We start from the raw sequence: 24,507 nt of genomic DNA, 5'->3' as shown, positions 1-24,507 counted from the left end.
TTAACCGAAAAGAAGCTTGGAACACTGAAACAAGCCCTACTGTAAATAATCCCAGCTTTCCCATCAGGGTGCTGATAAGAGTGAAGTTCATGGCACTATGCAATGATGTGTGTGACTGTACAGGAAATGATATCTTAGCTATACACAAATGCTTTGGGAGGGTAGTGATAACTCCAGCTTATTTTTTTATCTCCTGCTGATGGCTGTGCAAGACTTTTCTCAAGGCTGCTGTGTGCCTTCCTGTGGGGCTGTAGCACGCCTCTCCCTGTGCTCTGCCTGCTCGTCTGTACCATGGCTCGTACCTCATGTCTACACAGAACTCAAATTATAATGTGTGCACCATGGGAAGGGATTAGATGCTCCTTTGTGGGATGCCTGGCTCAGTATCTCCTGGAAAAATACGGCTTCCCTTCAGTATAAACACAGTAACAAACAAAAAAATTAAAAATCTTGACTTAATGGACCTGCTTGGGGACAAAATTATGGTTGGATATGGACTTCAGTGTTTTCCCAAAACTCACTGCTTGATGTCACTGATCAAACCAACTACAAATCATCTTCCATGCTACAAATTTTGGTCTCTATAGTTTCAGCCATACACAAAGGCTTTACCACATTATTATTGGTGTTTTGTTGCTAGAATAGAAGAAATGTATTTGAATAAAGTGAGCTTTCATATACCAAATACATGAACTATTACTACACAAATAACATGAACTATTAATACACAAATAAGATGTGGGCTCTCCCACATGTAGAACCCATAAATTATTTCAGCAGTGTTTGCCTCTCACACTTCCCTCTGAGTCACCTATTCATTCAGGCACCTGGGACTGAGTACCCTGGGAACCCCATGTGTGCTTTTAGGAGTGTAATCCTCGAGCACCAAAGGGCAAAGGAGTAGTCACAACTCACAGCTAGTAGTGAGCTTGCCTTCTCCCCTGTGCTGCACCATTTGTGGTGCTGTTTTAGGTACACCACACACATCAGCTGGGTGCAGAGGCACCACGAGGGCCAGTGGGGCCTATCCCCCTTCTGCTGCAGATGGGCTGATAGTGAATGCCTCCAAGGTATGGGGCAGGCAGAGCAGAGGAGACCCACAGGATATTTCTTAAGGCGAGCTGGCCTTCATCCTCTTGCCGGCTCACAGCTGCACACCAAACACAGTCCCACTGCCTCTGAGAAAGGGGCTCAATGACCATTGCTTAGTCATCACAAAAAGGCAATCACTGGGCATGCACTTCTCTGTCTCCTCTAAGGGGCACCAGGGGAACATCCCAGTTTAGCTCTGCTCTCTTCTGCCTCAGTCTCTTGACTCAAACACTCAACAACTAACTCCTAGTTAGGATTTAGGAGGTACCATTCAAAATCAATTGAGGGCAAGGAGAGAAAGGCATTGGAAAGATGGACAGGATTCACTCTGGCACCAGTCAGAGTATCTGTATCACTGCCAGTATGGAAGTTACACCCACAGCCTTTGCTGCCCATCCCTCTGCACATCTCCTGCTCACCATGTATGTATGCACTGCTTCATGGTACTTCTTATGGAAGCACCTGTGGAAGCAACTAGGGAAGTCACCCTGTGGAGGATAAGCTGAATGCTGCAAGAACAGTTAAAATAAGCACCTCATCAGACAATTCAAAAGATGCTAGAGAATAATGCTCCAGTGCAAATCATGCAACAGGTTTATTTTCCACGGCTGCTTTGGTGGATCCTTTCAAGAAGCAAAGCTATTTGTGTCAAGGCTCCCATCCTGTTAAGCCCTGGGGAAACAAGAGAGAAACTAAATCATTACAGCAGTGCAAAATGGCACATTATAGATGGGACATGGACAATATGTATACACTGCTTCAGCACACAGCATGATCATTCTCAAATGCAGCAGCCTGACAAACTGATGGCACTTCGGTCTTTTAAATAGTTCCATTGAATAAATACCATGGCCATCTGCCTACTGCACAGACTAATCACCTGCAAAGAGCACGTTGGAGTCATAGATTTACTAACTATATTGTGTTGTCAACAATTTGCAGTTAGCAATCCATTCTGGGGAGAAGAGAACTCACTTTTTTCTCGTTTAAAAACAAATCAGAGCAATTGAAAAAAAATCCTATCATGGCCCTGAAATCAGTGCCTTCACTCCCAAGGGCAATATATACAAGAGAGACAGTAAGTGCTGTGGAAGGAATAGAACATTCTCCTCACAAATGTCATCCTGAACTGAATTTTTATACCCAAATTGAAAGCCTCACAAAACCCTCTACATTTGCAGTGGAAACTGTGACATACCCTAAGTGTAAGGGAGATGGCACTTTCTGCTGTACTCCTGGATGCCTTTTCCCTTTTCTTTTACTCCATTCACAAACTATTTCACTAACTGGTTGTAACACTTAACTGATGGGCTCTGCTTCCAAGAGGACCACTGCTTACACAATATACACTATTACATGTAAGCCAGCACTATAAAAACAGGGCTACCTTGAAATTATTTCAGATTGATCTCACTATTACCAAATCTTCAGGAGTTCTCATATCTGCAGCACAGGCCTATTCCTGGGGACTCTGAATCATCATGCTTGGAGGAACCTTTCAACAAGATTCTGAAAATAAAACCTTTACAGTCGTAGTTTATTTTTTATCCTTGGTATTGTACAAAAATGACTACACAGCATCAACTTCCAGCAAGCTGAACACACACTCTGAGGTGGAGACAGTGCATGGAAATCTGATGTATTAAATCTGACACGTGGAGGACAAATATAAATTTGCCAGCCATAATTATTACTGAGTCACGTGTTAAGTGTTGTCCCTTCAACCCAGCTGGGGCATCTGACTCCGTGCAGCTTTTGTGCTCCCAGTTTCTGCTCAAACTGGGAAGACAAGTTACTGGTTTTGTGACTGTTTAAATCAGTTTTCCCCCTACACAGCTGGCTGTGTGCAGATGTCTCCCTCAAAGCATGAGGCAGCCCCTTGGGATGGGGACATCAGCAGCTACAGCACTGTGTTGGGCCAGATGTGTCAGTGCCCAGCCCTGAGCACCTACCATGGGAAGGTGCTACTTGCATAGCCCTGGGGGACTGTCTTCTCACCAGCACCTTCCCAAAAACCAAACTTCCTCCAGCAGAGATGCTCTAGCCCATCATATTTGTGGCTTGTGGTCAACTTGGTGTCCACTAGGACACCCAGGTCCTTTCTTGCTGAGCTGCTTTCCAGGTGGGTGACCCCTGGCATGTACTGATGATCTTCCCCAGGTGCAGGGCTTTGCACTTCTCTGTAGCAAACTTCAGGAGGCTCCTGTGAGCCCAATTCTCCTGCTTGTTGATGTCCCTCTGGATGGCAGCACGACCCTCTGATGTATCAGCCACTCCTGCCAGTTTTGTGTAATCTGGAAACTTCTGCAGGTACACTGTGCCCATCATCCAGATCATTAATGAAGAGGCTGAGCAGGGTGGGACCCAGCACTGACCTCTGGAGTACACCCCTAGTCACCCAACCCAACTGGACTTTCTGCTGCTGGGCCTGTTCTGCCAAGTTTCCAGTCCAGCCCCGCATCAGCTGTGTGTCTGTGAGGATCTTGTGGGACACGGTGATGAAGTCCTTCCTCAATATCACCTGCTCTACTCTCATCTACCAAGCTTTCTTCTCATATAGTAGGTCAGCTTCCCACAGGGAAGGAAAACTGACAATGGACTGCAAGTCCATTGCAAGAATGTCTGAATTAAAACTATATGAGGGAAAAACTGAACTTACTCTAGGGCTCTGTCTTGCATCAGAGTTCCTGAGATTTACTATACCTTAACCTCCACAGCTTTCATGCATGCTGTGCACCTTTTGTAGTAGGATCATAGGAAGAATGCAGATTCTTGCTAGCATTTTTAGGCTCAAAAAGTGAAGTGCATGATTTTCCTATGGGAAAAAATATTTTGAAGAATTTTTCTTGTCATTAAATATCCCATTTAACTGATTATTTAGTATCATTTTCAATCAAAACATTGTATTTGCCAGCAAAGCAAAGAAAAATGAGCTGGTTTGAGTACACAGCGCTCAACAAAACAAACAAGAGAGCCCTTACTTTACAGTAAATTTTAAAACCCATGCATTTTGTTTTCCCAGCAATCAATACACCAATGATAACAAGAGGAAAAGGACACAAATTAAACATAATTGCCAGCCCTGCTTCCCCCAAAACCTGAAACAAAAAGCACTCAGTGTCAGCCTAATAAAATATTTGTTCCTTTCCCAGTCAAGTGCTTTATTAAACAGCTCATAAAGCATCTCAGTTCTTAAAAAGGATTTCCAAGTTTGATAGTAATGAAATTACTTCAAAGCCTCATTGGTTCCCCAGTGAAGGTTTGTTCACTGTTCTGAGACACTTGGCTCCCTATTTTATCCTGACTCTCTCCCCTGATCCCAGGCACAGATATTTTTACCACATTCACTTGATCTTCTCCTGCATTGGATGAGCATCAGTGTGGCAAAGGCTGCCATCCACTGCTCATCTCTTCTTGCTGATGTGACTGTTTTGCTCCTGGTAAGAGGGATAGGGACCCCACCATGGATGTGTTAACCAGTCTCAGCCAACAGTTTAGTGAGGTAAAGTTGAAAATAAGTCCTTAAATTGCTATGCCACTTTTGCGGGCAGAACATCTGACTTTTCCCTGTTATACAAACATGGTTTTGACCCCTCTGTCTGTCTCCCAACTAGCCACAAAAGTGAAGCTCACAAGACTAACCCCTCAAGGAGTAAACAAGCTTCACCAGCTCAAACCCAGTAAATGATGTGAGGTGCCACTTACTAGTGGCACACCTGCCCTGAGAGACCCAGCCCTTAAGACTCACTGCAAACCCTTTCCCATCCACTCCTTACAGCACGACAGCTCCAGTTAAAAACCACTTTTTCTTGGTGCAGACAGGGCTGGAATAGGGTTAACCTCAGCTTTATTATGAAGCCATGGGGTTAGAATAGCAAATTCCAACACTTCTGTAACTCATCTTAAATCAACTGAAAGCCACATTTTCACACAGCCTCTCATTGTCCTTATATAGCCTGGCTTAAATAAATAAATAATGAGAAGAAAAGAAAAACCAAGTGAAAAACTGAACCTTCCAGCTCACAGATCCTTTCTGGTGACATATGAATGCTCTTGCCCAAGAAGATAGGTAAGGATGTGCAGGTGATTACCCACACACATGTGTGCCACCCAGCTTGTCACCTTGGGCTGAAAGGGATAAACCCTTTCTGCTGCCCATGCTTTGTCCTTCTCCACTAGCATGAGTAACCAAATGCTCCATCAGCTTGCCACTTCAAAATCAAGTTTATGCTCATAGTTTCAGATTTATTAGACTGACTCTCCTTCTCTCCCTTCCCATCACTTTTATAAGCCAAGCTCAACATTTCATCAGCTACACAATGGCACTAATCCTCAGAAGAAAGTATGTACACAGCAGATTCCAAGCACTCATGCACCACCCTATCTCATAATGTATGTATGGAAAAAACTTTCAAGAAAAAAGGCCCCTTACTTTCATCCTTGCAAAACTTTTAACCACTGCAAGAATTTTGTTTATAAGAGACAGAAAAATATAAGACTCCTGTGATGTGATTTAAAAATGCAGCATTTTTTCTTTGAATCTCACATCATTTTACATGTGCTTTCCTCACAGCATTTGTACCAGGTGTTTCCTTGTTTGACTTTGAGGGGAAGAGAATTGACCTCTTCTCTCCACCATGCCATGATGCATGAGATGTCAGATGAATTCTGACTGAATTCGAAATAACACCAGCATGAGATGCAGCATGATGGTGATGATGGATGTAACAAGAAAACCTCAAAACCTCTCAACAATGACCAGTTTTGTTTTCCTAGAAGCCTCTAGACTGAAAAGGGAAATATGCCTCTGACAGATGGATCTGACCACAATTAGTATGCAAATAGCAGAAAATACTGAAAATATGTCATGTTGCATCTCAGTGCCACTGAGGCTACCACTGCCCAGTCAACCAGTCCAGGTTATCACAGAATCATAAAATGCACTGAGCTCAAGAGGACCCATTAGGATCACTGAGTCCAGCTCCCAGCCCTGCACAGAGCCACACCATGTGCCTGAGAGCGTTGTCCAGATGCTTCTTGAACACACCCCGATAATCCCTTCCCTTGCCCAGCTGGTAATGCTCTGCCTGATGCCCCCCAAGACACAGCTGACCCTCCTGGCTGCCGGGGCACTGCTGGCTCATGTTCAACTTGGCACGGACCAGGGCCTCCAGGGCCCTTTCTGTGGCACTGCTCTCCAGCCTCTCGTTCCCAGTCTATGTACAGAGCCAGGGTTGCCCTGTTCTAGGCGCAGAATCTGGCACCTGCCCTTGTTAAACTTCATATGGTTGGTGATTGCCCATCTCTCTAATTTATTGAGGTCTCTCTGCAATTACAGATTGCAGTAAATTGCATTACCTGTAGTGCCTACAAATGTCCCACATGCACATGCATACAAGCAAGCACTTCTGTCATGCCTTTTTCCCTCAGCCACTTGACTGTGACGTCTCATGGGCAGCAGTCATTTTGGCACATGATTAGCACAAAGCAGAGCTCAGCTTGGATTCCAGTTACCATTGCAATCACTCCAGAGGATGAGTGGATGTACATCCAGACACACCCTCACTAAGCACAGGCTGCCTTTCCTTTCAGAGTAGCTGCTGGCCATTCCTTGTGGGTGCATTCCTCCAGTGTCCCTTCTCCTCTCTCCTTATCATGTTTCTCTGCTGCCAGAGCACTTCTAGCCAGTCTAATGTTGTCTGAATTTTACTAATTTGATGTTCTATGAACAGAGATCTTCTAGCCAGTTCAATGTAGTCTTCTCCAGCTGTTTTGGTATCTGAGCTCTGACCAACACACTGCTCTCAATGCATGGAGGTGCACTGAGACTATTCCAAACTATGCCAAGGCTACAAAAAAAAAGTAATAATGCTCTGTCATCAGGGGTCCAAACTCAGACTACTCAGGGGAAAAGGGCTGTATTTCAGGAAATGCAGGCAGGGCAACCAGTGCTGTAAAAACACCACTGCTATTGCAGTAAACAGTGAGCATTTTCCCGATTCTGTGAACATGTCAACATGAACATATTTTGCAGATGCTTATTGCAAGAGGAAACAAGGTCAGTCTTGACCATACTTTTCCATCAAACCTTTGGAGAGAACATACATCATGATGAGTGCACTATACCAAATTTTGTTATTATCATCTCCCCTACCTTAATGATGGCTGCATGGTTCCAGAAGAGAAGCACACTGCCATAGCATATAGAGCCCCTGACATATTTACTGCAGCATTTTTCACCAGCAATTTCCACTGCAATGAGTGCTATTACGTGTTCAGAAAAACTTAGGGAAACTGCAGGATGCATAACAACAATTACATCTTTCCCAGATGAGACTACTACGTTAATGGATTGGCATCATCCATCATCATAGATTGTAAGTCCTCTGGGGAATGTCACCAACCCACTCCAATAAATCTGACTGGGAGATTTCATATTTGGCTGTTCAGCTCAGCCTCAGGAAGCAGTCTAGCAATGCAGTCCACAGCATGACTGTGGCTCAGCTCTCCTGGTGAGGTGATGTTACTCTATGGCAATGAAGCTCTGGATGTAAGAGGTCCTGCACTCCGCCATGTAAGGGCACACAGGGCTGTAGCCTGGCATTAATTCCTCACACAGTCAGTTCTTCAATGAACTGAATTTTGGTATATATGGATTGTAGTGGAGGAAGAAAGTTGACTGCGTAGCTTCATTCCTTTACCACCAAAAACAAAGAAAATGAAATAGAAAATAAAGAATAATAAAACTAACAGTGAAAAAAACCCAAACAGACCTGCCAACAAGCTAGTGCAGTTCTGAAGTAATTTTTTTTTTGCTGTCAATCTTCTTGATTTTTCAGGCCACCTCAGCAGACAGAGCAGACTGTCTGCCATGAAAATGTAAGGTGATGCTCTACTAGGGAAGAACATGGTACTCACAGGCTCTCCCTTTAGAAAAGTCAAACAAATAACACATAAATAAAAACCTCCATGGCTGTACCATGTCCTGCCTTATCCTTGCAATAACAGGAGGATAGGGCCTGAGGCTGCTTCCCCTTGTCTCCTGCACTAATGCAAATACAGCCGCAGTGTAAGAGCAGGCTGGGGGGAAGGTCAGCCCCACAGAAGCCCTTTTGGGAAGCAGGTCTGAGCAAGGGGGTCTGAGGGCACTTTTGTCTCTCATGTTTTGTGTATATTCTGTTTCAGGCAATGGTATATTTTCTTGATACATTTTTCATGTAGGTGGAGCTAAGAGTTTTATTGTACTGCAAGGAGTGGGGAATGTCACAGAATTGCTACTCCCAGTGGCTTAACCATTTTAAGTCCTCTCTTCCCTGAGGTACTAGCTTTTCCCACTGACCCTACCCCACCCTGGATCAATGTCACAGGTGATGTGCATCATCCTTCTTCCTCAGCCTGGGTATACAAGGAGGTGGCACCAATGTCAATGCCTATTCCCACTAGGATAGGGCACCACCAAACATACCCTTGGAAATGGGGACAGCCTTGGGGTGCCACCTGTGCCTATTCAACCCTCCCTGTCCCCAGGTGCCAGACTTTAAGCAACCTGTCCCCAGGGTGAGTGACCCCCTCCCCTGTCTCAGTGTGGGTGCACTGGGCATGGCAAAGGGAACAGGGATGGACACTGAGGGCTTGAGCTACTGCAGCTCCTGCAACTCCAAGTAGCTGACAGAAGCACAACAGAGCCTGGGAGATTAGCAAACAAGAAGGAAGTAATTTAAATGATATAGTAACTTTAGGGAATAAAAACTGAGTATAGCCTGTGTAAGTTGTGAGAGGTGGAGGAGCACATACTCCTCTTGCCTCAGGCAAATGCTTACGTTGGTAGCAAGCTTGGTTATGAATATGACACCCTTGCAGATAGAAACAACAAGAGTACCTGAGACGTACAAAATATTATGTATTTCTTGGTGGGGTGTTAAAGAAAACAACTATGTTCATTGAAGAGTCTGCTTTTGGCAAAGGGGGTGGACAGATACCACCTTCAAAAGCTCTCCCTCATCTCTTTCAGTGGGACAGTCAGCATCTGGTCTCTGCACCTGCCCCATGCTCAAGGGGTGAAGCCGTTGCTGACCAGAAGGGCTGCTGCACCTTTCAGGTCTTCTGCATGGAAAATGTGGTTCTGTCCCACACTACCCCAAGAAACTCTATGGCTCCAGCTGGGCTGCTCTATCTAGGCACCCCACACGCAGGGATGGGTGGTCTGTGAGGTACTGCAGCAGTGTGTGCCACCGCGCTCCCAGGGGCTGCTGCTGGCCTGCCTTTGCCCAGGATGGTGGCTGAGGGAAACCAGAGGCATCTGCAATATGAGATGCACAGCAGGGACGAGCTGCACCCTACAGGGGTTGAAAAAGAAGCCCTGAGAGCCAAGGCAGCAACCAAGAGAAACCTCTGGTTTTACTGCCTGTCAGTGGACACGCTCACGTGCCCAGAGGAGACAGCTGTCCCCTGGTGAGCACAAACCCTTTATGACCTCCACTGAATCCTCCCTGAAAAGGTGTCATGGTCCATAGCTCCAGAAACCAAGCAGACAGCTGCTGGCCGTGGCTACACTGGAGAGGGTGGCCACCAGGGCACGTATAGTGACCATAAACTCTGCTAAGGTGTGCTCCACAACAAGAAGGCACCAGAGCTGCTCTGAACTCAGCATCCACAGTTCTCCCCATGGGGAGAACAGGTCAGGCTGCAACAATCAACTTGCATTTCCATAACTGGCTGATGCAGCTGGAAGGGCCATCTTTCCCAGAACACACACAAAATGTGTGTTCTGGGAATGAACTGGTTAACTCCAGTCATCGAGAGGGATGGCAGCCCTTGGATGGACCTCACTGGAGAGGTCAGTGCCAGCACCCACTGCTTCACATGGAATGCAGCCATGGTGAATGCACCCCAGTGCACACTCATCTTGCCAGCCCCAGGCATCATCCATGTCCAGTGGAAAGGCTCCCCCAGAATGCTGCAACAGCATGAAGAATCAATAAAACATATTGACTTTTTATCTGACAATAGCAATTTTACAGCTCAGTGCTAACCAGAGTAAGCAGAACAGCATATTGCTACCAAAAATAAATTAAAGGAGAGGTGTCGGTCTTTGAAGATCCCAAAACACCCAGTACAATTAACACCCATAAACCCTGCACAGTCCTTTCAGTGATTAAGGACAATTTAGTCACTGCTCTGAGTGAAGCTCTCTCCAGGACCCAGCTGCCAGCACATGTTTGGGTTTAGCTGTCTAAACAGACACTGAGGGATTAGGTCTCTGTGCATCTTCACTGTTAATTAAAGGTTATTTATTATCCAATTTTTTCCAATAGTGTATATTTCTTCTTTGTATAAACACAACCAATTCCAATGTCTAAAAAAAACCCCACAAAACCAAAAGTGGTGGAAAGGTCTGCATTCTACTAAGTTATGGGGTGTGAGGACACCCCACAGGCTGCCCCACTGGCGCCTGGCTCTCCCAGTCCAGCAGCCACAGGCACGGGTGCTTGCCACCACACAGAGATGAGTCTGAGCACTCCTGTGCTCCACCAACTCCTTCCATGCTGCTCATGACTTGGGCAGTAGTTATTACCAGGAGAAGTTCTGGTACATTTGCTCCTGGAGCAACAGTATTTACATACAATCAGATCTGAACAAGGTAGCTGGAGCACACTCCAACAGCAGTGTGAAATTGGTACCAGAGCATCCTGGACAGCATTTGTCAAACACTGACACACAAAACGTGCATCTGGAACAAGGGGCAGTATCCCCTTATTTCATCAACCAATTTTAGGACCCTAGAAAGAGCTTACCCATATAACTTTTGGCAACATCCTTGACACAGCCAGTCAAGTACCGCTGTCTTCTCCAGACCTTGGCTTTGCGTGGCTGGTGGGCACCAGGTGGGTTTGGCTGGAGCTAAAGCCCAATGGTTTTTTTACATCAAAAAGCCACTGAAGGTGCAGACTCAGGCACTGAGGAAAACAGAAATGCAACCTTATCATGGTTGCCTATATGTTCCTGACAGTGTGGCTTCATTATGATGCATTTTTAAACACAGCTATCTCCTTTTTTTTTTTAAAGGCCTTGTTCTGATGCAAAAGGTCATCTACAAATGGAAAAAACAAGTTTTTTCATAGGCCTCTTTGTGACTTTTAAGTTTCTGACTCCAAACTAAGCCACACTTATTTCACACAGATTTGTACAAGTAATATGAAAAATGTAAACTGGTCTATGAATCTGCTATTAACGATATAATGCTACTTGTCACCCTTGTAAATGTATAGAACTATTTTAATCTTCCTCTTGCTGTGCCTTACAAAGGCAACACACTGTATTTTCAATAGTTGCATTTTTAAATGCGTTTATCTGGGTCACTGCTACTTACAGCATAAAAAAATTTAGTGAAGCCAGTTTAGAATCATTCTAGTGCAAAGAAAAAAATTCTTTCATAAAAACTGAAAGAATTATTTTGTTTGGAGGGTAAAGATTTCAACATTATCAAATTAAAGTCTTTGGACTGATTCAAGAAGAAAATAGATCTATAGGTAGTTTCATTCAAAAGGCATTTAGGCTTTTGGGGACTTTGGACTCATCATGAACGATTTCATGTAACTGGCAATTTCAGGTATAGAAAAGAAAATGCAGAGCATTACAATATTTGGATTTTCTTTAAGCGTATGATGTAAAATCAAGAATAATGAAGTGATTCCTGATTATGACAGTCTGTCTGGCTCACTTGGAGCCCTACTGTGTGCCAGCTCACCCTGAGAGGCCACACTTTTATCTGCACAGTGGCCGTCACAGAAGATGGGAGAGAAGACAACCTGTTTTGATGGCATTGCACCCAGATCCTTCCACTAAAACAAATAATCTGCAAACAGAGAAAGCAGGGAGGGACGTCCAGAAGCCAGAAGTGGCACTAGGCTCTGTGCATTTCCAATGGTCCTAGCTCTCCACTGTTTTGGAAAACACCCTAAGGAAGATGTTGGTCAGGATAGGCAAAGCTGCCACTCATGTAGGAAATGAAGTGGGAGGCTAAATGGCCTGAATGGCTGAGCACATCTGTGTGATGCAAGGCAACATCCCTCAGCATCACACTGCCCATCAGTGACAGGGAAGTGACTCAGCAGAGCACTTCAAAGGTTCATGGAATACTGGTTTATTTTAGCTGAAGCCTGTCTACCACTGAACAGGGAAGACTGCAAGCAGAAAGCATCCGCTCCGCATCCTGTGGCTTCTGCTGGAGTGCTTCATCTTGCAGGAACAAAAGCTTTCCCCCTCTTTTCCATTTCTTCTGGTCAAGGGAGGAGGGCAGGCTGGGAAATAACCATCACCGGTGCTGCTGAACTGCAGCCAGAGGACACTTGACACTGCCCCAGAATGGGATGAGAAGCTCAGCGCCTGCTCCAGCCTGCCCCATGGTCTCCACGACAGAAAGCTGAACAATCCCCCAACCACCAGTAGGGTACTGGTGTGACAGAAACACTAGGTTACAGCAACTGCATCACTGATCCTCAGTTAATTATTCCCCATATCCAAACAGCAGCAACACAGGGAGGAAAGGAGCAAGCATGTAGTCAGCAGTTTGATCCCGTTATCGACAGGATGCTAACAGAGTGAAATAACTAAGTATAAAACATTTCTTGTGTCAGAAGCAGGTAGGAAGGGTGATGGATTTTCTTCAGATTATTGAAGGCAAAAAAAGGAAAGACATATTTCTCAAAACCCCAAAGTTTTTATTTACTTTGTTTCAAACTGGTCCAATTTTTACCATGTTTTCGGGTGTTGATTTTTGTTTGGTTTTTTTTCAGTTCCTTCTATTCCTTGTTGACAGACAACACACCAGTGATTCACTGGATATGGTGATCTACAGCTTCAGTTTTTGGGGACTGCAAGAGGGTAGTTTCTGGCACTTCAAGTCCTGCTGCAGCAGAAGTCATCTCACAGTCAGCAGGGCCAGCTACAGATCAAGACTCCAAAGGAGTAAAAAACTTAATATCTAGCCCCCTAGTAAGAGAGGATTTATTTTATCATATTGTTTTTTAGAGATTTATCACTTCCTTTACCTTCCTCCATATGCACAATCTGTTTTAAACATGTGATAGGCATGAATTCCATTAGAGGGTCAATTCAGGGGATAAATGAAGAAAAAAAGGGAGCTATTATTAACCCAGAGACAATCATTGTGCTGATGAGTGAGCACTAGCATCTGAATGTAAGTGTTTTTCAGCTTGTTTAACAGATCAGGGTGACACACCATTCTCCAGATGATCTCAGATCACTGGAACTCTTTTCCTTAAAAATATGGCTATAAGAAGTAATTAAATGTTGTCTTTGGGTTTGTGCAAGTGGGCATAACCACTTTCTCCACAAATGCCTTGGACATCAGCTGCTGATCCTTAGGAAACAACACATTTGGCTCTAACATCAGGTCCTGCAGGTTGTGAAGCCCTACATTCAGCTCGGTGGAATTCTGGCACAACAGCTTCAGAGAGCTGTATTGGATCACCCCAGAGATGCAGATACCTTTGAAAGCAGGTCAAACACCAATTCTGTGGAGACCAGAGCATGCCCAAAAACCGTGAAGCAGGGAGCAAAAAGAGAAGGAAGGATGCAGAGTTCTGACATCTGTATCACAGAACTGTGGGGACCTCTGAGTTGTCTCCAGATCAAAGGACCACTTGATACCAGTCACCAAACGCCTTCTAGCAGAACAACACCACTCATCTCAAACTTCACTCATCCTCCCAGGAAAGGCCACTATGCTGACATAGTGGCCTTCATGATTTATTCCTAGGACTAGCTGCAATGGAAGGAAGTGGTAGCACATGGAAATGTGGCATCAGCAGAGTTTGGGGAATGCAATTCTGGGGATGCACATGGTGCTGCTGTGGAAAGTGGAGATAGGGCAGGGTACAAGACAGAATTCTGCATATTAAAAAACCAACCAAACAGAAAACCCAAACAAACAACCCCCCCTCCTGCCCCCCAGACAAAAATATGTAGGGAAGATGAAGAGGTGAATGGAAGAAGAAAACCTAGAGCCACTGACCCAAGGGAAAAGATGAATGAAGCTGCAGAGAACACTAGAAGTAGAGGTGGTGGAAAACTGAATTTGTAGGGAAGATACAGAAAGCCGGGACAAATAAAGAGGTGCTGTGCAGTGCCCTTATCTTGAAGAAATTACACTCCTTGAGGGATGACTACTGTGTTTCCAAAACAGTTGGATGAAAAATCCTTCTGAACACAAAGGAGGAAGTGATCTATTTTCATAATTCTAAAAGCTGGAGAATAGGCTTGTCTTGATCATACCACAGAAAGCCAGATCATGTAATCAGGTACGTGGGCAGACCATGCTCTCTTACAGGCCTCCAAGGGCTTTCCACAATCCAGCTGATTTGGACTGAATGCTCAAACGAAGTGACTGGCAAGCAGTGGAGTCCCAGGGCATGTCCACAATGTGAGTTGCAAAACTCTTCTCATATAAAATTGCAGGAGCTGCATTTGTTTGGAAGGAAAATATATTGAGAACAATGTTTAGGGCTCTGAAAAAAATATTTTAGTTTCTGCCTGCAGTCAGTCCTATACACATATTCCCCTGCAGTTTGCTTTCTAGAAGGAAAGAATATTACACTGAAGCCATTCCTAAGCAATAGCATTTCTTGTGATGACCAAAAATCAACTTTAAATTTATGTTGTCTCTTACTAAGCCATCAAGAAATTTCTTGCCTTCAAGACACAGATTCCTGTAGTCTGCTCGGACTCACTTTGTGCTTCAAATTCTCAAACAGCACAATAATGAATACTATTAGAAAATGTGTGTTATGCTGCAGCTAGTAAATATCACAAAGAGCATCCTGAGATTTACGACACAACATTTTAAGGTTTTACAGACAGCCTTCAACCTGAGAAATAAAGTAACAGAGAAAAGAGCTCTGAAAAACAAACAAAATATATTCCAAAGTCAAAAGAAAAAAAAGAACATGAAAGAACATGAAAGACCCAAAGAAGAGTCAATATGGATTTTCAATTTAATCATTTTGATTTAATAAAATTCTTTGGATAGTGTTGCTGGCTCAATACTAGCACAGAAATTGTAATGGCAAATACTGTACTGTGATTCATGGACTGAAAACTTGTCTGATTTCATTATGCTGGTAAATGTAACACTGCAGACATCTTCTATTGGAAAGCTATTTCTAAATTGCTACATCAATATTAAGATAATCAGAACTGATATTTACCTTTTACAGGAACAGCATGTACCTATATGTCCACATGGGAACATACCCACACACAAACTTATACTTTTAACATTTCTCCATTTTTTGTATCACAGCAATACATGCTACAGGAACTGCTGATTTATCCCAAACCAACCTGTGCAGTTGCAAGGTGCCCAGGACATTTTTACTAGTTGTACCCTTTTCTCCCACTGAAAGTAATTCAAACAGAAGTACCCAGCAGAAATTCAACTGAGTCTTTTACTGTACACTTTGGAAGGTGTAACTTCACCTTCAGTTTACAATGATGTAATTGATGGATAAATCACTGAAGCACTAAGACACACAGTATCTATAAACACATGTTAATTCTGTTTATATTTTTCAGCTGGAATAGAGCGTGGTAAATAATTTTAAACTAAACTTCACATTTCATACATGGTTTTGCAACACAAGTACAAAGCAGTGCATTAAGGAGGATTTCAGGCGCCAGAGCCCATGCCATTGCTAACAGAATCTGTGAGACAGGAGGCTGACAAGGAAAGGATGAGACAGCACCAGTGAAGGAGAGAGGCAGAAGTGAGGAAGCCATGTGGCCAGAGGGGGACAAGGATGTCCCTCTACAAAGTGGAGCCTAGTGTCCCTGCTGATCCCTGCCTTGAATGCCTTGTGCCACGCATTTCATCTGGCTGTCCCCAGAGTGGCACCTCAGCAGCACATTCTCCACAGCCCATGGTTCACAGAGCCCACACAGCCAGGGCTCACACAGCTCACACAGCCATGGCTCACACAGCCCATGGCTCACACAGCTCACACAGCCCAGGGCTCACACAGCCATGGCTCACACAGCTCACACAGCCACGGCTCACATGGCTCACACAGCCATGGCTCACACAGCCAGGGCTCACACAGCTCACACAGCCACGGCTCACACAGCTCACACAGCCACGGCTCACACAGCTCACACACCATGGCCCACACAGCTCACACACCATGGCTCACACAGCTCACACACCAGGGCTCACACAGCTCACACACCAGGGCTCACACAGCTCACACAGCCAGGGCTCACACAGCTCACACACCATGGCTCACACAGCTCACACACCAGGGCTCACACAGCTCACACACCAGGGCTCACACAGCTCACACAGCCAGGGCTCACACAGCCAGGGCTCACACAGCTCACACAGCTCACACAGCCCATGGCTCACACAGCTCACACACCAGGGCTCACACAGCTCACACAGCCATGGCTCACACAGCTCACACAGCCCATGGCTCACACAGCTCACACAGCCAGGGCTCACACAGCTCACACAGCCAGGGCTCACACAGCCACAGCTCACACAGCCCATGGCTCACACAGCTCACACAGCCATGGCTCACACAGCTCACACAGCCCAGGGCTCACACACCAGGGCTCACACAGCTCACACAGCCAGGGCTCACACAGCTCACACAGCTCACACAGCTCACACAGCCATGGCTCACACAGCTCACACAGCTCACACAGCCAGGGCTCACACAGCTCACACAGCCAGGGCTCACACAGCCAGGGCTCACACAGCTCACACAGCTCACACAGCCATGGCTCACACAGCTCACACACCAGGGCTCACACAGCTCACACAGCTCACACAGCCATGGCTCACACAGCTCACACACCACGGCTCACTCGGCCCACACCTGGCCTGTGGCCAAGGCTCACACAGCCCACAGCCCTGGCCCTCAGGGCAGCAACCCTTCAGAGGAGGCATGTGAAAAGGGACTCCAGAGGGAGAGGGAGAGAGGGATGGTAAATAAGCTCCAAGGACACAGATCTGTCCTCTGCAGCAACTGGAAGACTGAGGGCACGTCCAGCCCTCATAAATAAACCAGGCCACATCCCCATTTCTGCTCACCATTGCAGGAGCCCAGAGGGTGATCCTTGCCTTGTTCCCCTCGATCACTGTCACAAGGAACAACTACTGGCACTTATCAGCACAGACATCTCTGAGAAGGAGTGACTTCAGGACACAGTGTCCTTCCCCGGTCCCTTGAACTCTTGAGACAATTTACAATGCTGTCACTCGTATATATTCCCTCCTCATCTACACAGTTCCTGTCTCTAAATTTAACATTTTGCTTTCTAAACAAAAGTCCATACGAGTTCTCTCAAGACCTTGATGATAAGCCCTTTTATTGATATTCCAGTTCACTTTTCAAAATATTTGCAGATTATAGGATAAATGATGTTTGCTTTTATCCCCATTTCAGGAGATAATGGTTGGGTAACTTATGATATCCAGATGAAAATTTATTGGTTAGCACTGGGGAAAGCAAATCCTTCCCAAAATTGGCCTTTGACCCAGTTAGTCTTTCATAAACAAGCAATGATTTAAAAAATCCTCATCAGATAAGATGTTTACAGCCCCAGCATCAACTTGCATAAATGTTAGAAGGTGTAAGCATAACAAAGCAGCATCAGCCATAATTTACCGCCCCAAGACTGAGGATAAAAAACTATGGAAAACTTCCCTAATGAAATGTCAAAGCCAACTAACTTCACTACAGCTAATCCACAAATCTTAATGACAGCGCAGATTACCCAGCCTGCAAAACTGACAAGTGCCCAAGGAAGTTCATCTCCCAGGGATTACACCTCGATTTCTGTTTGCCCTCTTCTGAGTTATGTGGAAGAGCCCCAGAGGAAACAAATTTCAGCTCATCTATTTCCTTCTGAGGGCTTTTCAGTACACTACCTAGTCTTAAAGCATCAAGCAACAACAGAACATATACACACACACAGAGACAAGAGTCCTCAATATTGACATTACTGTGCATTAGACCAGTCACCCACAGATGCCAGGCAGAAAGCTGCTGACAGATGCTGCAGGATAAACCTTCTAAGAACCTTCAGGTTTGGCAACAAAATCCTCTGTTCCCTATACATGCTGCCCTGATGCTTGGATCTAAATAACGCCCAATATGAGAGATTTTTTTTTTCTCACACTGGCTATCTATAGAAAATCCTTTTTTCTAAGTCTCTGTTGTGCAGCTTCTGAATGTCAGGCCCTGCAAATCAAAACATTTTATTGTAATTTCATATTGTTTACTTTTGCAAGGCAGGATCTTGGCAAAGATGAGTGTTTCCTCCAGGGACAAGGAGGATGGGGCTGGGAGGAGGGGAGGACAGACGGATGGAAGGAAGCATTTTAATGCAGACTTCCTCACTGTCTGCTTTAATAGGGACCTGGCTGAAATACAAAGGAAGAGGTAAGTAAGAAAACCTTGACTACAAATGTAGAGATGCCAGAGAATGGGTATGAGGATACCCCAGGACCAGCCTACACAGGCAGTGACAGCAGATCAGGGAAACACTGACAGCCCCAGCCCCCCCACCACTCCCCCTCAGCAGGGTGGGGACAATCCTGGGGTCCCCATGGCAGACTTAGTCCAAAGGGCTGTGGCCAAGAATGAGCAGGGAAGGACAAGCTTGCCCAGGCTGCTCCCACTGTGCTCCCACACATCCCAGCAAAGCCAGCGTGTCCCCTCTACCCACAGGTACTCCTGGCTCCTTGCCCAGACCCTCTTTCTCCCCACACAGCCCCAAACTGTGGGCAGGTTTCCCTCCAGGAAAGATGACATCACCCAAGTACACATTTCTCCATGAGGATCGTCCTACTATTCCAGGATGGAGAAGAGGAGGAGGCTCCTTACGCCCTTCTGTCCAGGGACACTGGAAAACACCAGTGATTCCACCTGAGACATCTATGTTCTGCTGTGTGTTTCTAGGGAGATTTGACACACAACATTCAAAGGTTTGGGTAAGCAATATTTAAGTTGATGAGAGCTGATTTAAGTGTTTTACATTTGGGGAACAAGGCATTTGAAACACATCACATTATATGTGAGTCTCCTGCTGAAGTGATGGCCCTCCAAGAGACCTGCAGGAGATGTGGATGGTGCCAGGGCAGCAGTATAGTTGACAGCAGTTTTACTGACTTTGTGCCGTCCCTAGCTCTCCAGCTGAGAGACCTAGATCATCTCTTCTTTAATCCTGGATTCTTTGGGCTGCTCCACACGAGACAGAGTCCCAGGACACATGGAAGGAGCATGACACCTTGAAGTCATGACTCACCCTGTCCCCAGGACCACCCGTGGTCGCAGGCAGACTGGCAGACACAGGCGACAGCTCCCTGCTCCCGCTGGGTGCCTGGCAAGCCTCAGCAGAGTGGAACTGCTAGCTCGCTTTTTGGCATAACAAATCTCCTTGTCCTTCGGCATCGCCTCTCCCTCTCTTCTTCTGAAGCTTTGTTTTGGTAGAAAGCGGTTCACAAAGACCTTTACACAGACTCACCCAACAACAACTGCTTTACTACGTAAAATGATTCACTGGTGTTTAAAAATCCCACAAACAGGAGCCCTCACTGATTTTATGACCGACTTCCCACGAAGGCACTGAGGCCAGCAATGGCTAATGCTCCATCTGGCATCGACTCCCTGTGAATATCTCTCAGCAATAACAACTGATAGCAGAGCTCGGAGCCTACACATCATCCTCCCGTTTGTACATAAATTCCCTTTAAAAGGATTTCAGCATCCTCACACTGCTTCTTCCCAAGTGTTCAGGCTCTTAAAGCCAAGTCAGCCAGACAGAATGGTGCCACGCAACTACAAACAATGCAGGACAATTTTTTATTACAATACACGGCACAATTCTTTCTAAAAGCACTGCCAGTAATATGCAGTGTGTAAAAATACACATTCATCATAAAGAGGTTAGATACTAATTTCTGCAGCTTAATTTCTTCTTGAGGGCACCAGCCCATTTTTCAATTAAGGCAGGATAATATTATTAATCATAAAAAATTGCTGATGTGTAAAATTGTTTCCTTTCTGGCTAGCATTGGCTAAGAAACATCAGACATGCTGCCTCTGAATTAGTCTAACTTCATGGCAGTATGGAAGCTGTATCATCCTTTTTGGTGAGGATTCATGCTGCTCCCAGCCTCAGCCATGGGGAAAGGCATGTCCCTCGGAGAACATGCAGACCAACATCTCCATTCCATCAGGTGCAGGCCGGTGGCAAGGAGCCTATGAATATAGATTCTCATGGAAGATACAACATTTTCAACTGTGAGGCACAATAGCTGGCATGAATGGGCAACTCTATGCAAGAGGGTGCTTCAATGGTCTGTGTTGCCTGAACATTTCCAGGGCACCATGTTTCAACACCTCCTAAAGAGAAAGAGGTTTCTGCCCACTCCCTCAATTTTCTGCGCTGAATTTGGTATTATGGGACTCTCTGGTGTAGTCATCAGTGCTTTCTGTTTAATGTTTTTTCTCCTTTCCTCTGCTGCTGAATGGGCTTACCTAATTCTGACCAAAATAACTGCACACGTTGCTTTCAGATGGGGCCACCAAAAGCAGAATGGAGGGAAGAGAATTTAAGAAACAACCCAAACTCTATAAAATAGTAACCTATGAATAACAAAACCTCTCCTTGCCATGTAGTCAGCAAAGGAGACTGCTGGACTGTGACTTGGCAGGATCCAAGAAGATGTTGCAGAGGTGTGGACATGCCAGCATCCTGCAGAACGACAGCAGCTCCCTGCAAAGGCACACTCTGGTGCCTGGCCCCTCACTCTGCCAAACCGGGGGCCTCTCAGATCAGACCTGATGTGATTGCTCCACTCCACCCAGGCCAGATTATTTTAGGTGGACAGGAGGGGACAGGCACATGCCCTGGTCTTGCTCCTGTAGCAGCCAACCATGACCTCTAGGAGCCCACCACAGGACACAGAAGCACCCAAGTGAGGAGCAGGGCTGTCCCAGTCCCCTCCGTGCTGGGTCCAGGAAATGAACCTCCAGCAGGTTTGCTCAGGATGATGGAGCTGGAAGGAGAGAGCCTGGTTCCTGGCTCCACAAGTGCTTGCCGTGTACTTCGGTGGCACAGATCCAGACAAAACGCCTTCTTTCCAGTCATGTGTCCAACCCTTTTTCCATCTATGGGCAGTTTCCCTTCCACACATCACAAAGTCATATATCCCCTGACTTCTGTTGAGACTTTGCATCCCCCTGCTCACAGGACCTCCCAGGAGCAGCTCATGGCAGTAATCTCCTTGGCAGCTCAACCCTTTGCCCATTGCCTGGAGAACTTTTGGCAACACTCCCAACCTGTGTGCCCCTGCCATTCATCTCTTCCCTTCACATCTTGTATCTCCCCTCCTCTGGAAACTGCACCCTCTGTATTTTTTTTTTTCCATATAGTGATCAATCTTCTCCCAGCAGCAGAATTCTCCTCCTGTTTTTCCCACACACGATCAACTCCGTAATACTATGCCAGTTATCTGTAGCCTTATGTCTTTAGTTTTCTGACATCACCAAATAGTTTCTTATCTGCGTCTGGTATTATTTATACACACATATATATAAAAGGCCATCTTCCACCATCTTATAGACTGCTGGCTGAGAATAAATCATTCAAGGAGAACAGGCCAGACTTTGGGACCACCTTGGGGAATACCCCACCCCACAGTTGTTGCCTCTTGGCAAATACAAGCAAGAAGCGCACATTCACTCTGAAGTCAGAGGAGGCAAATTACATATACTGAAATGGTGAGTTTCAGCCAAAAAAACTCCATTCTGACAAGAGTCACTGCTATTCATATGACTAGGCTCATTAAGAGTGAGAATTGGAAAAAACTGCAGGATGGAGTCTGCGTGTGCCTCCTGGCTGAGATGTTCAGCTGTATTTTTCCTTGTGAAAGGAAAATTATCCCTGCAACATGAAAGCAATAAATATAGTGGGATTACTAATCAGAAACTCAATGGATACTACTTCAAACAGCCCTATAGTTAGTAAGTACTCAGTGACAGTAATTGTTACAAGCAACTGAACCACCAGAGAGAGATTTCCATGTTATCTCTACCCATACATACATAAAATACCATTTTGTACAAATCCAAAGTATGTGAGGTTAAAGCTAATGGGCAAGCTTTGTTGAGCATCTCAAAAATCAAATTAACTGCAATCAAATTCATGGCACAACTCAGGGTTCATTTCATTACTATCAGAAAATTCAATCTCTGAAATCTTACAATATTAAGCTAAAGCAATGATCTTTCTGTTAAAGTTCTCTCTTTTTTCATTTCAAGGTGAAAAAAAGCTGGCGTGCCTGGGGAAGGTGAGGGTGACGATTCCCAACAGATCCTACTGAAAGCCTGGCAAACATTTTATCAATTACTGTTAAATAAAGGAAAGGAAAAAACCCCAAACATCCTTTCAAACACATACTCAAAGACATGTTGCATTACAAATTCTACCTCTTGCATCTATTTCTACATCATGCCTTTTCCTGCACAAATGCATATATAGGCATAAACACACGTACATAGGTAGGCATATATATATTTAAATTCAAAATACAAATCAATTAGGGAGCTAGTTAAATCTGCTCATTGCTGCAATAACTAATCACATCTCTGTGCTGTACTGCAGGTGGGAAAATCAGAAGTTCATTGCATTAAATTCCAGCATTTTCCTTTTTAAAATAAATCTGCATTTTTGGTTTATTTCACAATATGCGCTTACTTAACCTTACTGAAAGACCTATCTGTAAAATACTCACTGCAATTTCAGACTCCTTTTTATCCCTCCTCTTCAAGGTTTCCAACTAGGTTTCTCTGCAGGAGTCAAGTGCAGTTTTTATAAGGCAGATGAGGCAGGGCTTCTCAACTGCTTTTGATAGAGGTGAGGTGGTCAGCTCTTTATTGACTTTCTGCAGTACTGCAGCTACAGACCGTTCAGACAATCTTGCTTTATGAGCATGCACCAGGCAGGAGGAAATGGGCCTGGAAATTTCCAGCCAGCAGTGTTTGATGCACTGCTTGAAAAGCTGCAAAATGTGCATATAAAGGAAACTAGGGACAGCCTTTTTCCTTGTTGTTGCTAAACCATCAGGCTGCAGTTGCTACATTTACCTAGGAAAACCTGCTCAGGAGCCATTTTAAGAATTAATTTGTCTCAGGAAAAGGAAAGAAAACAACGCTGGTTATTTTGTGCACATTACAGAGTGCTGCATATCAAAGATCCTTTCATAAACACTTGGAAAAATCACATGGGAGGTAATAACCCACTGAATTATTTTACTGTCCTTTTCTTGTGCAGGCAGCCACAGCACATCCACACTGTATGCAGTGCACAGCTGCACTGATATACACAAAACCTCACAAGGGGATGTGGAAAAAGGGAAGCAATCACAGGCTGGTATAATGTACTATTAAGGTTTTATTGGTACCAGCATGGAGCAACTGCATCACTAATTAATGGACGCACACAGGCTACACATATCCTTCCAATCAAGTGACAATAAACCCTGGTAGCCTTCTTCACCCTCATACATACATTACTTGAGCTATTTACCCCACTCCCTGTTTTTCTGGTCTGCACATTCCCTTCTTCCCTCACCATCCCACATCTACACTAGCAAGACACATCCCTGAATTCCACTCTGACACAGGGGAGATGAACATCATGTCCCCATCCATGAGCTTCCCACATTGGTGCCACTGAACTAAGTTTTTAACAGCAGACAGGGTTCAAACTATGCAGATAGGAGGTTTGGAACCCTCCCCCACAGATGTGTCCACAAATACTGACACAAAAATAACCATGAAATTCAGGTTTGAAACATTTCTCTGTGCCTCTTTTACTCCTTGCCCAAGGGGGACAACATCCTCCTCCCCCAGGGGAGCACAGCAATGGTAAGCGGATCAAAGACAGCAAGAAGGTTCAGACATTTTGGTGATGGCAGCCCTACAAAAGCCAGGACAGACTTTAGTCCCTACAAAAATGTACCCACATAGGGCTGCACATCTCAGCTTGCACCCAGCTGCAGCAGCAGCAGCTGCAGCACCGCTCTGCCAAGGACTGGCTGAGGGAGCCAGGTCCCACCTCCTGCTGAAGCACCGCACCTGAGCAGCCAGCACTGCTGCGAGGTACACAGCGCAGTTTCACTTCTTTCAGCTAACTGCAAAGCCCTTGGGGATTCTGGAAATAATGTTATACACACAGAGGTTCAAAAACCTTACAGCTACAGTGCTCCTATCTGAGGAGATACCCTTACTGCAAGCAAGACTTAACTATGTGCTTAAATTCTACTGACTTCAGGGGACATAAGGATTTGCTTAACTTTCATTATACCAGCCATTTGTTTTACAG

At 45.1% G+C, this 24,507-nt stretch overlaps 1 protein-coding gene across 5 annotated transcripts in view; it reads right to left on the bottom strand.

Moving 5' to 3' along the window:
* Positions 1-24,507, bottom strand: part of RAI2 (retinoic acid induced 2) — a 44,214-nt gene that overhangs the window by 5,583 nt on the left and 14,124 nt on the right. The window contains exon 1 of one of the 5 annotated variants that reach the window (XM_085585309.1): positions 1,627-24,505. The exons of the other annotated variants lie outside the window; for them this stretch is intronic. The gene's annotated coding sequence lies outside the window, so the exon portion shown is untranslated. Of the gene's footprint in view, positions 1-1,626; positions 24,506-24,507 lie in introns of those variants that run through there. 5 annotated transcript variants of the gene reach the window in all.

This window comes from Lonchura striata, chromosome 1, assembly GCF_050655825.1.
Source record: "Lonchura striata isolate lonStrDom1 chromosome 1, ASM5065582v1, whole genome shotgun sequence".
NCBI classification, from domain to species: domain Eukaryota; kingdom Metazoa; phylum Chordata; class Aves; order Passeriformes; family Estrildidae; genus Lonchura; species Lonchura striata.
The sequence above is the reverse complement of the archived record's forward strand: the minus strand, read 5'-3'. Positions and strand labels throughout refer to the sequence as shown.